Source organism: Hylobates moloch, unplaced genomic scaffold (genome assembly GCF_009828535.3).
Source record: "Hylobates moloch isolate HMO894 unplaced genomic scaffold, HMol_V3 SCAFFOLD_14, whole genome shotgun sequence".
Taxonomy (NCBI): Eukaryota; Metazoa; Chordata; class Mammalia; order Primates; family Hylobatidae; genus Hylobates; species Hylobates moloch.
In genome coordinates this window covers 2,543,375-2,557,259 of record NW_026652289.1, presented here as the reverse complement: position 1 = coordinate 2,557,259, position 13,885 = coordinate 2,543,375, and the positions used below count along the sequence as shown (strand labels likewise).

General features: G+C 51.3%; 1 non-coding gene across 1 annotated transcript; it reads right to left on the bottom strand.

Moving 5' to 3' along the window:
- Nucleotides 1–3,878: 3,878 nt before the first annotated feature.
- LOC116482678 (U6 spliceosomal RNA) lies at nucleotides 3,879–3,980 on the bottom strand. The gene has a single exon (XR_004251955.1). It is a non-coding gene; the product is annotated as a U6 spliceosomal RNA (small nuclear RNA).
- Nucleotides 3,981–13,885: the final 9,905 nt, after the last annotated feature.

The following is a 13,885-nucleotide window of genomic DNA, read 5'->3' as shown; positions in this document are numbered from 1 at the left end:
GTGTCTGGGAAGGGGCTGTACACCTGTCCCCATGGCTTCCCTTCAGCTTCTCTGCGATTCTGTCGCCTGTCGGGACCAAAAGGGATTCTAGAGCATACTTTCCCCTCAAGCAGTTGTTTGTTTGTTTGTTTGTTTTTTGGAGACAGAGTCTCGCTCTGTCTCCCAGGCCGGAGTGCAGTGGCGTGATCTCGGCTCACTGCAACCTCCGCCTCTTGGGTTCAAGCGATTCTTCCGCCTCAGGCTCCCAAGTAGCTAGGATTACAGGCACGCACCACCATGCCCGGGTAGTTTTTTTATTTTTAGTAGAGACCATGTTGGCCAGGCTGGTCTCGAACTCCTGACCCCTCAGGTGATCCACCCGCCTCGGCCTCCCAAAGTGCTGGGATTACAGGCGTGGTCACCGTGCCTGGCTCAAGCAGCTTTTAAATGCATCACTTCCACCCCAAAAATTCCAACTCATACAACTGTAATTACATAGTTCCACCTGCCCAGGACTTTATACGAAACCTGACCCTCCTTGGCCGGGCGTGGTGGCTCAAGCCTGTAATCCCAGCACTTTGGGAGGCCGAGGCGGGCGGATCACGAGGTCAGGAGATCGAGACCATCCTGGCTAACACAGTGAACTCTTGTCTCTACTAAAAATACAAAAAATTAGCTGGGCACGGTGCTGGCCGCCTGTAGTCACAGCTACTCGGGAGGCTGAGGCAGGAGAATGGCGTGAACGTGGGAGGCGGAGCTTGCAGCGAGCCGAGATAGCGCCACTGCACTCCGGGCTGGGTGAAAGAGCGAGACCCCGTCTCAGAAAAAAAGAAACCTGACCCCCCTCAGGCTGATCCAAAGCCATCGGATGTACCCTCTCCTCAGAACAAACAGGAAGGTGGCTGCCACCTCCAGTGGCTTCATGGCAGAGCTTGTGCAGTCGCAGGACGCAGCCTTGTATGTCCGAAGACAGCAGGGCAGCTGTGAATGGTCTACGCCATGTCTCCTGCCCAAACCCTTTTCTGCTGCTCCCAACCAGAAAATAAGGATGGAGACAGGCTGCAGCCCCTCCTTTGCCAGTGAAAGATTTGGTGGGGAGGCGTGGGGTCTCTGGGGGTTGGGGGGGCGGGTATGACAATGCTGGTGCCCATCTCTCTGGGGCATGCCACCCCCTTTGGACTTCATTGTCCCTGCTGTGTCACCAGGGGCCCTGCCACGCCCTGCCACGCCCTGCCTCGGAGTGTGGGGTCTGTACCTGCCTTGCCCCTGCTGGCCGCTTTCTCCAGGACAGCCATGAACATCTCGTGTCCTCGGAGCAAGGAAGGAACGCTTCCTGGAGCAGAAGTGGCCACCATGACGCTAGGTCAGCAGATGGCCGCAGAGGCCTGGGCAGTGACCGGTCGGAGAACAAAGCCTGAGGTGTTCCCAGGCCGGTTTCCACGGGAGTCTTGGTGGTGACCCATGCACCGAGGAGAAGTGTGCCTTCCTGGCCCCCCAGTGTGGATTCCTGGTGCCTCTAAGGTCTGCTGATGGCGGAGCTGCACCCGGGTGAGCACAACCCAGGGTGGGGTGGGGGGGTGGCCCTTCGCCCTTCACATTCCCTGTCCTCAGTGACAGAAACTCACTTTTATTATCCTAAACTCTGTTTCTGCTTAGAATTTGGGGCAACTTGCCCTGAAATAACCCTTCCCTTGTCCTTGGCATGAGGGGACTCTGTCCTCAGGGTATAATCATGTAGAAATAGGTCATCCTGCAGGTCCCCCCAGGAGATTCCTGAGAGGAAAGAGGGAACCCGCTTTGAGCCGCCTGGGTCATTCCTGCTGCACGTCCCCTCCCCTCTCCAGCCTGTGCTGGAGACTGGTCTGAGTTCAAAGGCCGCGCCTTCTTCAGAGAACGGCCACAGCTGGCAGAGTCGGGCCTCCCATCCCCTCCAAGACAGCTGGGCTCCCCAGGGCTGTGGGAAGGGGGGCGTGGGGAGATGACCAGTGGTTTCTGGTCCTGTGTGCCCAGCACCTATCAGGCCACAGAGCCTCACCGTGGCGCCTCCCCTGCCCACCAGCACACGGAGGGAGCAGGAAGGGATGCCCGCCAGAGGCTTCGCCCTCAGTGGGGGAAGGAAGTGATCCCACTCCATCTTCTGGTCCGAGGCCTTTTCCCTCTTCAGGGTGGGCCTGTCCACACCCGCCCCCGAGGTGGCTCTTCCTTCTCTCCCACCGGTGCAGGTGGGACCCACAGGCTGCAGAGTCAGACCTGAGGGAAAATCCCGACTTCAGAAGTCATTTCTCAGCCTCCTCATCAGAAAATGAAAACCCAAACCAAAAGCTCCCCAGAAGGCTGAGGGACAGGAGCCAGGCTCCCATCCAACAACTCACTGGGCCATAAGCACAACCTGGGGTGTGGGGAAAAGCCACAGCCCTGCCCTGGGGGTCTCCAGGGTACCTGGGCCAGAAGCCTGCAGTGGGGGCCCGGACAGTGGGGGCCTGGGCAGTGGGGGCCCGGGTAGTGGTTCACGAGGAGACCTTGGATGAGAGCTTGTCCCTCCCTTTCTGCAGCAGCCACTAAGGAAGGCGCAGAGGGCCTGGGCATGGTGGCTCACACCTGTAATCCCAGCACTTTAGGAGGCTGAGGCAGGAGGATCTCCTGAGGCCAGGAGTTCAAGACCAACCTGGACAACATGATGAAACCCTGTCTCTACAAAAATCAAAAAATTGGCCGGGCACGGTGCCTCACGCCTGTAATCCCAGCACTTTGGGAGGCTGAGGCAGGTGGATCACCTGAGGTCGGGAGTTTGAGACCAGCCTGACCAACATGGATAAACCCTGTCTCTACTAAAAATACAAAATTGGCCAGGTGTGGTGGCAGATGACTGTAATCTCAGCTAATCGGGAGGCTGAGGCAGGAGAATTGCTTGAACCCGGGAGGCAGAGGTTGTGGTGAGCCAAGATCACGCCACTGCACTCTAGCCTGGGCAACAAGAGCGAAACTCTGTCTCAAAAAAAAAAAAAAATTAGCCTGGCATGGTTGTGCACACCTGTAGTCCCAGCTACTTGGGAGGATGAAGTGGGAAGATTGCTTGAGCCCAGGAGTTCAAGGCTGCAGTGAGCCACAAATGTGCCACTGCACCCCAGCCCACACAATGGAGTGAGACCCCGTCTTAAAATAAGAATAACAATAATAATAAAAAGTAACAGAGACAAAGCCACACGGTGCTCTCTGACTGCCGAGTCCCAGGACTAGGTACAAAATCGTGAGGGATCTTTGAAACTCCCAACAGCAGCCCACACGCTACAGGAGGAGGAAGCCGCGGACCAGACCAAGGACACTGACCCTGCCCACGCCGTCCAGCTAGTTCAGAGTCAAGTGGAAATATCCAGGGCGGGAGCGCAGACAGCCACATCCCAGTGGCTCCAGATCCTGGTGTGGGACAGCTGGGTGCTTGGGGAACTGCCGTTCGTTCACAGGGCTTTGTGGCTGAGCTCAGAACTTGATCTTGACTTTGATAGATGGAAGGAATGTGAGTGCCTGGATTAAAGTGGATTGTCACGTAGCCCACAGGATTCACGTGGGTAGAGACCCCTGGGCAGCAAGGAGCAGCCTCCAGCCCAAGTTAAGTTGTGGAGACAGTGAGCTGGGCGTGCCACCCGCGTGTGCCATCCTCAAAACCCAGCAAGTGCTCCCTCCTGACCTCAAGTGATCCACTCTCCTCGGCCTCCCAAAATGCTGGGATTACAGGCGTGAGCCACCACCCTCAGCCAGGTTTCCAGTTTTTTGAGGTATGCATTTATTGTTATTAACTTATCTCTTAATGCTTCTACTGTGTCCCGGAGGTTTTGGCACATTGTGTTTCTATTTTTATTTGTTTCAAGGACTTTAATATTTTTAAAACTTTTTTCATCTTTAAAAATATGGATCACTTCATGAATTCGCACATCTCCTTGCAGGGGTCATGCTAATCTTCTCTATCATTTCCAATTTAGGAGATTGCCACGGTTTCTACGGGACTGAACAAAGGGGGACCAACACAGAAATGAAAACTTAAAACAAAAGTAAGTATTTTAAAGGAAGGGGCCAGGGGAAGAAGAAGAGCACTCGCAGCTTCCGGGGAGCAAGAACAGCCCCTGAGCTTCCACAGCCCTTGGTATTTGTTGGGTAGAATGAGCAGGGAGGAGGAGGTCATGATTGCTCAGCTGCTTAATTGATCCCAGGTTCCTATTATTACTAACAGCCTTCAGATGTGCCCTGTAGATAATCACAAGAAACACTTGTGCCTGGGTCGTGACTGCCTCAGCATTCCTTCTGGGTGGCAGAAGCAGTTTGTCAGTTTACCAGTTTGCCAACATTCTGCTTTTCTGAGAACGGTTTGCTGTTTCCTCACATACCGTCCAGTGGTATACTGAGTTGATCACGACCCTCACTCTTTCGGCCTGCAGCAGTATCTGTGCTGCCAAAGTGAGTATGGAATTTTAAATTTTCATTCTTAATCTCTTCGTTCACCCACTGGTCATTTCGGAGCATGTTGTATAATTTCCATGTATTTGTATCGTCTCAAATGTTCCTCTTGTTATTGCTTTCTAGTTTTGTTGCACTGTGGTCAGATAAGATACCTGGTATGATTTTGATTTTTAAAACATTGTGGAGACATGTTTTGTGTCTTAACATATTGTCAATCCTGGAGAACGTTCCACGTGCTGATGAAAAGAATGTATTTTTCAGCTGTTGAGTGAAACGTTCTGTAAAGGTCTGTCAGGTCCGTTTGGTCTACGGTGTCGTTTCAATCCAATGTTTCTTTGTGAATCTTCTATCTAGATGATCTTTTTAATGCTGAGAGAGGGGTTTTAGGTCCAACAGCTATTCTATTGGGGTCTATCTCTCCCTTTAGCTCTATTAATAATAATATTTGCTTTATATATCTGGGTACCCTGGTGTTGGGTGCATATATATTTATGAGTGTTATATTCCCTTACCAGATTAACCCCCTTATCATTATACAGTGTTTTTGTCTCTTTTTACAGCTCTTTACTTGAAGTCTATTTTGTCTAATATAAGTACAGTTACTCCTGCTCACTTTTGGTTTCCATCTTTGTGGAATATTTTTTTCCGTCCCTTCACTTTTAGCCTATATGTTTCTTTACAGTGAGGTGAGTTTCTTGCAGGCAGCGTATTTAAAAATCCATTCATGCCAGGTGCAGTGGTTCATGCCTGTAATTCCAGCATTTTGGGGGGCTGAGGGGGGATGATTGTGCTTGAGCTCAGGAGTTCAAGACCAGCCCGGACAACATAGGGAGACCCCACCTCTACAAAATAATTTAAGAAATTAGCTAGGTGTGGCCGGGCGCGGTGGCTCACGCTTGTAATCCCAGCACTTTGGGAGGCCGAGGCGGGGGGATCACGAGGTCAGGAGATTGAGACCACGGTGAAACCCCGTCTCTACTAAAAACACAAAAAAATTAGCCGGGCGTGGTGGCGGGAGTCTGTAGTCCCAGCTACTCAGAGAGGCTGAGGCAGGAGAATGGCGTGAACCCGGGAGGCGGAGCTTGCAGTGAGCTGAGATTGCGCCACTGCACTCCAGCCTGGGCGACAAAGCGAGACTCTGTCTCAAAAAAAAAAAAAAAAAAAAAAGAAATTAGCTAGGTGTGGTGGTGCATGCCTGTGATCACAGCTAATTGTGAGGCTGATGAGGGAGCATCACTTGGGCCTGGGAGGTGGAGGGTGCAGTGAGCCGTGATTATGCCATTGCACTCCAGCCTGGGTGAAAGAGTGAGATCCTATCTTGAATGAATGTATGAATGAATGAATAAACAAATCAATTCAGCCAGTCTGTATCATTAAATGGGGGAATTTAATCCATTTACATTTAGGGTTATTACTGATAGGTAAGGATTTACTCCTATCACGTTTTTGATGTTTTCTGATTATTTTCTATATCAGAAAATAATCAGAAGTGCACACCTTGTGCCCCTAGACCAGGGCAGTGCTGCTGTGTGAATTCCTGGCAGCTCTCCCAGCTGTGCTCAGGGCTTGCAAGGGCCGTGGAATTCTCCTGTTGTAAGGACTGTAGGTGCTGGCAGTGGCGATGGGGCTGACGAGGATCTTCTACTTACCTTTGCCCCGCAAGGGGGTGTCCCTCTTGACTCCCGGCAGATTCAATCCAGGTGGAGGAGATGGAGCTGCAGGGCCAGGTGCCTCGACACTGCCCTCCAATTTGATGGGCTTCCAGTCACCAAAGGTGTGTCTCTTCTCCCTGCTGCACTTCAGCACTCTCCCGCTGACACTCCAGTCAAATCTTAGCTATTTATTCACTGTCTTGGTCCTTTCTTGTGGAGGACAAGTGCCAGGGGTCTCTAGTCAGCCACCTGGATGACATTATGCTCTGTGGTTTTAATTTGAATTTTCCTGCAATGCAAGTAATTAGTCATGCTTAGTGATGAGTGTTTTTTTATATACCTGTTGGTCAGCTCCATGTCTTCTTTTGAGAAATGGCTATTCCTTTTGCCCATTTTAAAGACTGGGTTGTTTCTTGCTGTTGAGTTCTTTTAGTTCCATATATATATATATATATGGAACTCACTCTGTCACCCAGGCTGGAGAGCAGCAATGCCATCTCGGCTCACTGCAACCTCCACCTCCCGGGTTCAAGTGATTCTCCTGCCTCAGCCTCCCAAGTAGCTGGGACTATTGCCACCTGCCACCACACCAGGCTAATTTTTTTGTATTTTTGGTAGAGACAGGGTTTCACTATGTTGGCCAGGCTGGTCTTGAACTCCTGACCTCAGGTGATCCGCCTACCTCGGCCTCCCAAAGTGCTGGGATTACAGGCGTGAGCCACTGCGCCCGGCCCCTTATATATTTTGGATATTAACTCCTTATCAGATGCATGGTTTGCAAATATTTTCTCCTATTTTGTAGGTTTTCTCTTTACTCTGTCAATTGTTTCCTTCGCTGTGCAGAAGACTTTTAGTTTGATGTAATCCCATTTGTCTATTTTTGCTTTTGTTTCCTATGCTTTTGGGTCATATCCAAAAAAATCATTGCCCAGAACACTGTCATGGAACCTTTCCCTATGTTTTCTTCTAGTGGTTTCACATGTTCGGGTCTTGTGTTAAGTCTTTAATCTATTTTGAGTTGAATTTTGTACATGGTATGAGATAAGCATCCAATTTCATTCTGCATGTGGATATCCAGGTTTCCTGGCACCACTGATTGGAGACACTGTCCTTTTTCTGAGTAGTGAATACATTCCCATCGTTCAGACATTGCAGTCATCCAGCCCAGTGCAAAGGAGAGGCCTCAGTCTCCCCCAGCCCTGTCTGCCTGTGTCCTCCACCCCCTACTCCCTGGAGCTTGGCTAGTGTGGTGCCTGTGGTACCTACTCTGAGTGGCTGTCAGCCTGTTTCAATTGGTCAATTCCTGTGCTATATTGGCCAGCAAGTATCGTAAGTCTTACCCCTGCTTGTAGATAAATATTTGTATTAGTGTATGTTTCCAGTAATTCTTTTTTTTTTTTCTGAGACAGGGTCTCACTCTGTTGCCCAGGCTGAAGTGCAGTGGTCAACCTTTGCTCACCGCAGCCCCAACTTGTTGGGCTCAAGCAATCCTCCCAACTCAGCCTCCCCAGTGGCTGGGATTACAGATGTGTGCCAACACACCTGGCTAACTTATTTTTTGGTAGACATGAGGGTCTCTCTCTGTTGCCCAGGCTGGTCTCAAACCCCTGGCCCCAAATGATCCTCCTGCCTTGGCCTCCCGAAGTGCTGAGACTACAGGCGTGAGCCACTGCACCTGGCCTTATTCTTTCTTTTCAAAAAATGGACATGCTTGGCTGGGTGGCTCTCTGGAAGCTTCCTTGGCAACTTAGTGTATGTCAGTGTTTAGAAATGTTCCACTGCCATGTGGCGCTGCACCCCCATTGCTGGGTCAGGAACATGTCCCTCATCCACCTTATTGCTGATGCTGTTGGTGTCTCAGAAGGGTTTATTTTTTCTGCTCATGCTGGGTTGGACTAAGAGAGGGAAAAACCTCCTATCACTATCAGATGTTGGCTTCTCCCTCTCCTGACATGAGAATGCATCTTAAATAAAGACCTATCTCTTTCTCCTAGGCCTGAAAAGGGCCAAGACGCTTTGGCTGAAGTTGCCAGGAGGTCAGCACCTCTTCCTTTCCCGGCATTCTGGGGATTGCCCCTCCCCACTGTCTCTGGTTGAATGTGTCTGTGCAAACCTCTGTAGTGATCTGTGCAATGGGAGGAGGGGAGTGGGGCCGGGACTGAGCCCGGGGCAGAGGTGGGTGCTGGGCCAGGGGGAGCCTCCCTTGGGGCCAGGCAGTGGCAAGAGCCACGTGGAAAAAAGCAAGTCCCTTTGATCAGAAAACCCACTGCTGTTCCTGGCCCAGACAGATGGGCCTTGGCAAGCCTACCACGGACACCACACAGCCTCACCCGATAGCAGTCAGCCGCCTTAGGTCTGCAGCTCACAGCCCATCCTGCCAGGGACAGTTGGAAGACTGCCTGGAGGAGGGCTTTGGTTCCCAAAAGAGCTGGGCTGAGGCCACGGGGCCCCCTGCAGACCCTTCGTCCTCAGACTTGTTTCCACATTTATTTAAAGGATGCAGGGAGGAGCTGGTTTTCTATTAATAACAATTAAGTACTCTTCATGTTCAAAACAGAACACTTATTACTTGCAATTTTCTGAGTCAGCCAAGTTCCCAGCCAGTGTATTAAACATGTAACGTTTAGGTAATGAGATGAACTCTTGATTTCAGTACCAGGCTGTGGGTGCCTCTCTCCTAGAATTCCGGCAAGCCATCGGGCCCCTCTCAGGGCTGGGGGCTGGACAGCAGGGGAGCAGGAGAGATGCGTCCATCACAGAGTCATCTGCCTTCGAGGCAGAGAGTGTGCATGGACTGGGGTGCAGGTGGTTTATTTGGGGTGGGCCTAGAGAGAGGGGGAAGGGAGTGGGGATGGTGGGGTGGAGAGGATGGGGGTAAGACAGGGACTATCACTGAGCTAGTTCCTGCCGTAGTTCGACCTGGCCAGGGCTGTGAACAAAGTACCTCTGATCAGGGGAGGTTTGCATGACCACCCACCTACCCCAGGGCGGCCATCGTGGAGACAGGGCCTGCTGGTGTCCCTTTTCCAACGCTTCCTGGCTGAGCCTGTTTCTGAGCCCATGGAGAAGGTTCTAGGCCTGGGGCAGAAAAGTGGGGCCCCCAACTCGTCTCAGAGGAGGGACCTTAACTGTGTCTGGTGCCACCTGGCTGCAGCTGAAATCAGAGTGAGCTGAAGGCATGTGGCCTGGGGCACCCAATGCGTCTGTTAGGGTCTGAGAGCACCAGGGAGGACTGTTCTCTTGTCACCACTCAGGCCACTGTGACTGGACAGTTTCCCATTGTACCATTTATGTAGGAAGAGACGTAGAAATTGGGCTAGCTGACACCACCTTCCAGGCTATTCAAGTGATGTTTTGGAGGTTGGCTTACTGGCGGCTCAGCCCTCAACCAGCTCTTCCCTCTTGCCACCTTCTTCTGTGTATGTCACCCGATGTTAGGTGTGCCAGGGTTGGCATGAAAGGCATTGGTGCTGCTCCTATGGCTGAGCCAGGCCACAGCTGGCTTCTGCCATCTGGGCAGTGGGCGGCTCCGTGGTCCCTGAGAACAGCAAGGAAAAGGTGGGGCACGGATGAGGGCCTCCAGCAGGGTGGCTGCTCCTGCCCCAGTCCCGAACCCCACTGTGTAGGGACACAAGTGGGGGACGGGAGGCCAAGGCACAGACAGGCCTCTTGAGGAGTGACCTCTGCTTGGAGAGGGAGCACGAGAATCCAGACTGTCAGGAAGCCAAGAAAGACGCAATTGAGTTCAAAATAGGAGCATGGGTTGGGCACAGTGGCTCACGCCTGTAATCCCAGCACTTTGGGAGGCTGAGACAGGAGGATCACCAGGTCAGGAGATGGAGACCATCCTGGCTAACATGGTGAAATCCTGTCTCTACTAAAAAAAAAAAAAATACAAAAAATTAGCCGGGTGTGGTGGCACGCGCCTGTAGTCCCAGCTACTAGGGAGGCTGAGGCAGGAGAATGGTGTGAATCTGGGAGGCGGAGCTTGCAGTGAGCCGAGATCGCGCCACTGCACTCCAGCCTGGGCAACAGAGTGAGACTCCGTCTAAAAAAAAAAAAAAAAAAAAGTAGCATGGGGCAGAGTGTTTGGAGCAGCCGTCCACAGCACCAGGCTTCATTCCATCAGCGCTACTTATTTACATCACACTATACAGCCTAAAACCTGGGAAGAGCCTATTGTTTCTGCACAAGCTCACGTGGGAGCAGGTTCTTTCTGAAGACACCACACAGTGACGGCAGCAGTTGACAGTGTGCCATGCACAAGATTGAGACTCGGCAAGAGGAGAGGGGCCAGGCTAAACGCCGGGCACACCCTTGCTGTGCCGGGGGACCTGCCATTTCCTCTTGTATGAAATGGGGTGATAGCTGCAGTCCTGGCAACTGTGTTCTGGGCGCGGCCAAGCCCCAGTGGGCCTGATCTCTGAGCTGCCATGGGGTGAGCCCTGGGCCTCTGTCTGTCTCTCCTCTCATCTGCAACGTGGAGCTAGGATACCTCCTCCCAGGCTTTCTGTAGGCATTAAAATAATCCAAGGCCAGGCGTCGGTGGCTCACACCTGTAATCCCAGCATTTTGGGAGGCCCAGGCAGGTGGATCACCTGAGATCAGAAGTTCGAGACCAGCCTGGCCAACACGGCGAAACCCTGTCTCTACTAAAAATACAAAAATTAGCCAGGTGTGATGGCATGTGCCTATAATCCCAGCTACTCGGGAGGCTGAGGCAGGGGAATTGCTTGAACCTGGGAGGCGGAGGTTGCAGTGAGCTGAGATTGCACCATTGCACTCCAGCCTGGGCAACAGAGCCAGACTCTTGTCTCGAAAAAAATAAATACATAACATAAAGAAATAAATAAACCCAGGTGTGTTGACTGCATAGAATACATGTTTTAAAGGGGGAAATTCTATCATAATCCTTGCTTTCAGATGAGACAACAGACACAAGAGACATGAAGAGTAATTGAGAATCCACGTGGCCCTGCTCCAGGATCTGCTGCTTAACCAGTGTCGCTCCACCTTTTGCAAACAAGTAAGCTCCTTATAGACAGAGTGGGCTGGGCGTGCCGGCATGCACCTGTTATCCCAGCACTTTGGGAGGCCAAGGCAGGACGATCTCTTGAGCCCAGGAGATAGTGGCTGCAGTGAGCTATGAATGTACCACCACACTCCAGAGTGGGTGACAGAGTAACTCTGTCTCAAAAAAAAAAAAAAAAAAAAAAAGGTGGAAAATGCAGATATGTGGGTAAAAGGGGGGAAGAAACTGCTGAGATTGTGAACCAATCACAGTCACTGATACTGTTTTGATGAATTTCCTTCTAATCTCTTTTGTAATGATAGCGGGGTGGAGTTTTTTGCTTTTAGGTAGTTGTTATTATATCACATCACTTTTTTTTTTGAGACAGGGTCTTGCTCTGTTGCCCAGGCTGGAGTTCAGTAGTACAGTCTAGGCTCACTGCAGCCTCCACCTCCCAGGCTCTGGATCCTCCCACCTCAGCCTCCCGAGTAGCTGGGACCACAGATGCAGCCACCATACCCGGCTAATTTTTGTATTTTTTGTAGAGACAGGGTCTTGCTATGTGGCCCAGGCTGGTCTCAAACTCCTGGGCTCAAGTGCGTCTCCCACCTTGGCCTCCCAAAGTGCTGGGATTACAGGTGTGAGCCACCGTGCCTGGCCTTCACTTTCAAGATTTTTATCAACTGACATTTTAAGTATTTCCCAGATTATCATAAGCCCCTCTAAAAAAAAGTGTTTATAAATGGAGAGGGTCCAAGTGCAGCTCTGTCAACGTGGATATATTGTGTACTGCTGAGCTCTGGCTTCTAGTGCACCCGTCACCCACATAGCAAACATCGTGCTCAACAAGTAATTCTACAAACATTCATAAGCCCGTTCTCAACACCGTTTTGACAGTGACACAATAGTTCATCAAATGGACAAAGCACGGTTCATGTGACACAGGCCGCGCCTGTGGTCCCAGCTAACAGTTGTTGACATGCAGGTTGTTTCCAGTTGTTTGCTCCTGCAAAGCGATGCTGCAACATGTGTTTTTATCCATAAAGGTTTGGGAGAGATTTTGCTTCCTCAAAGAGCTCTAGAAGTGGAATTGCTGGCTCAAAGGATGAAAGGTTGGAACTGCTTTTTAAAAAACCCACACCTGGCCAGGCGCAGTGGCTCACGCCTGTAATCCCGGCACTCTGAAAGGCCAAGGTAGGCAGATCACTTCAGGCCAGGAGTTCGAGACCAGCCTGGCCAACGTGGGGACTCCGTCTGCTGAAAATACAAAAATTAGCCGGGTGTGGCGGTGCATGCCTGTAATCCCAACTACTTGGGAGGTTGAGGCAGGAGAATCACTTGAACCCAGGAGGCGGAGGTTGCAGTGAGCAGAGATCATGCCACTGCACTCCAGCCTGGGCGAGAGAGTGAGACTCCATCTCAAAAACAAGCAAACAAAGGTGACACCTTAGAGAATCTCCCACCGAGCCCCAGGAGGCAGTATTTCCCCTTTTTTGGACTATTTGCTCACCTAGGATATTATTTATGGAGGGATTGGTTAAATTGACAGATGAAAATGAGCATCAAAAAATATCTGCACCAAGGTGGGGCTCACACCTGTCATTCCAGCACTTTGGGCTGAGGTGGGAGGACTGCTTGAGCTCAGGAGTTCAAGACCAGCCTGGGCAACATGGTGAGACCCCATCTCTACAAAAAAATACAAAAATTAGCTGAGTGTGGTGGCTGTGCCTGTAATCCCAGCTACTCAGGAGGATGAGGTAGGAGACTCTCTTGAACCCAGGAAGCGGAGGTTGCAGTGAGCATAGATCACACCACTGTAGTTCAGCCCGGGCAACAGTGAGACCCCGTCTCAAAAAAAACCAAAAACCAAAAACCGCACCGGGCTCAGGCCTGGCTTTCCCTGCACCCGGAGCGGCTTCTAGAACACCTAGTGAGCACAAGAGGAGGAAGCATGATGAAACACTGAAAGCCACACACAGTGTGAAAACTCACATGTGATTACTTTAAAGTCACTTGGCTTTCTATTAAAAATGTGAGGCTGGGCCTGGTGGCTCATGTCTGTAATCTCTGCACTTTGGGAGGCTGAGGTGGGCAGATCACCTGAGGTCGGGAGTTCAAGACTAGCCTGGCCAACATGGTGAAACCCCATCTCTACTAAAAATACAAAAGATTATCCGGGCATGGTGGTGGGCGCCTGTAATCCCAGCTACTCAGGAGGGTGAGGCAGGAGAATTGCTTGAACCCAGGAGGCGGAGGTTGCAGTGAGCTGAGATCATGCTAGTGCACTCCAGCCCGGGCAGCAGAGTGAGACCGCGTGTCAAAAAGAAAAATTTTGAGATGATAATGGGTTGACATGCGGTGTAAGAAATAATCCACGGAGGTGCTGTGCACCTTTCCTGAGCTTCCCCAGTGGTGACGTTTCATAACACTGGATCACAGTGTCACAGCCAGGTATTGACGTGGACGCAGTCCAGATCCAGAACATTCTGTTTATGCAGGAGCCGCTCTGTTGCCCTTTTCTAGCCACCCCCTCCTGCCTCCTTACCCCTCGCCCCTGTGGCCCCTGGCAAGCACTTCTCTGTTCTCCATTTCTATAATTTTGTTGTTTCAAGATGTTGGATAAAAGCAACTGCACGGCGTGTCACAAAGGCTGAAGGGCCTTTGTGTTTTGTTTTTGAGACAAGGTCTCTCTCTGTTGCCCAGGCTGGAGTGCAGTGGCCCAATCACAGCTCACTGCAACCTCAGCCGACCTGGCTCAAACAATCCTCCCACCTCAGCCTCCCAAGTAGTT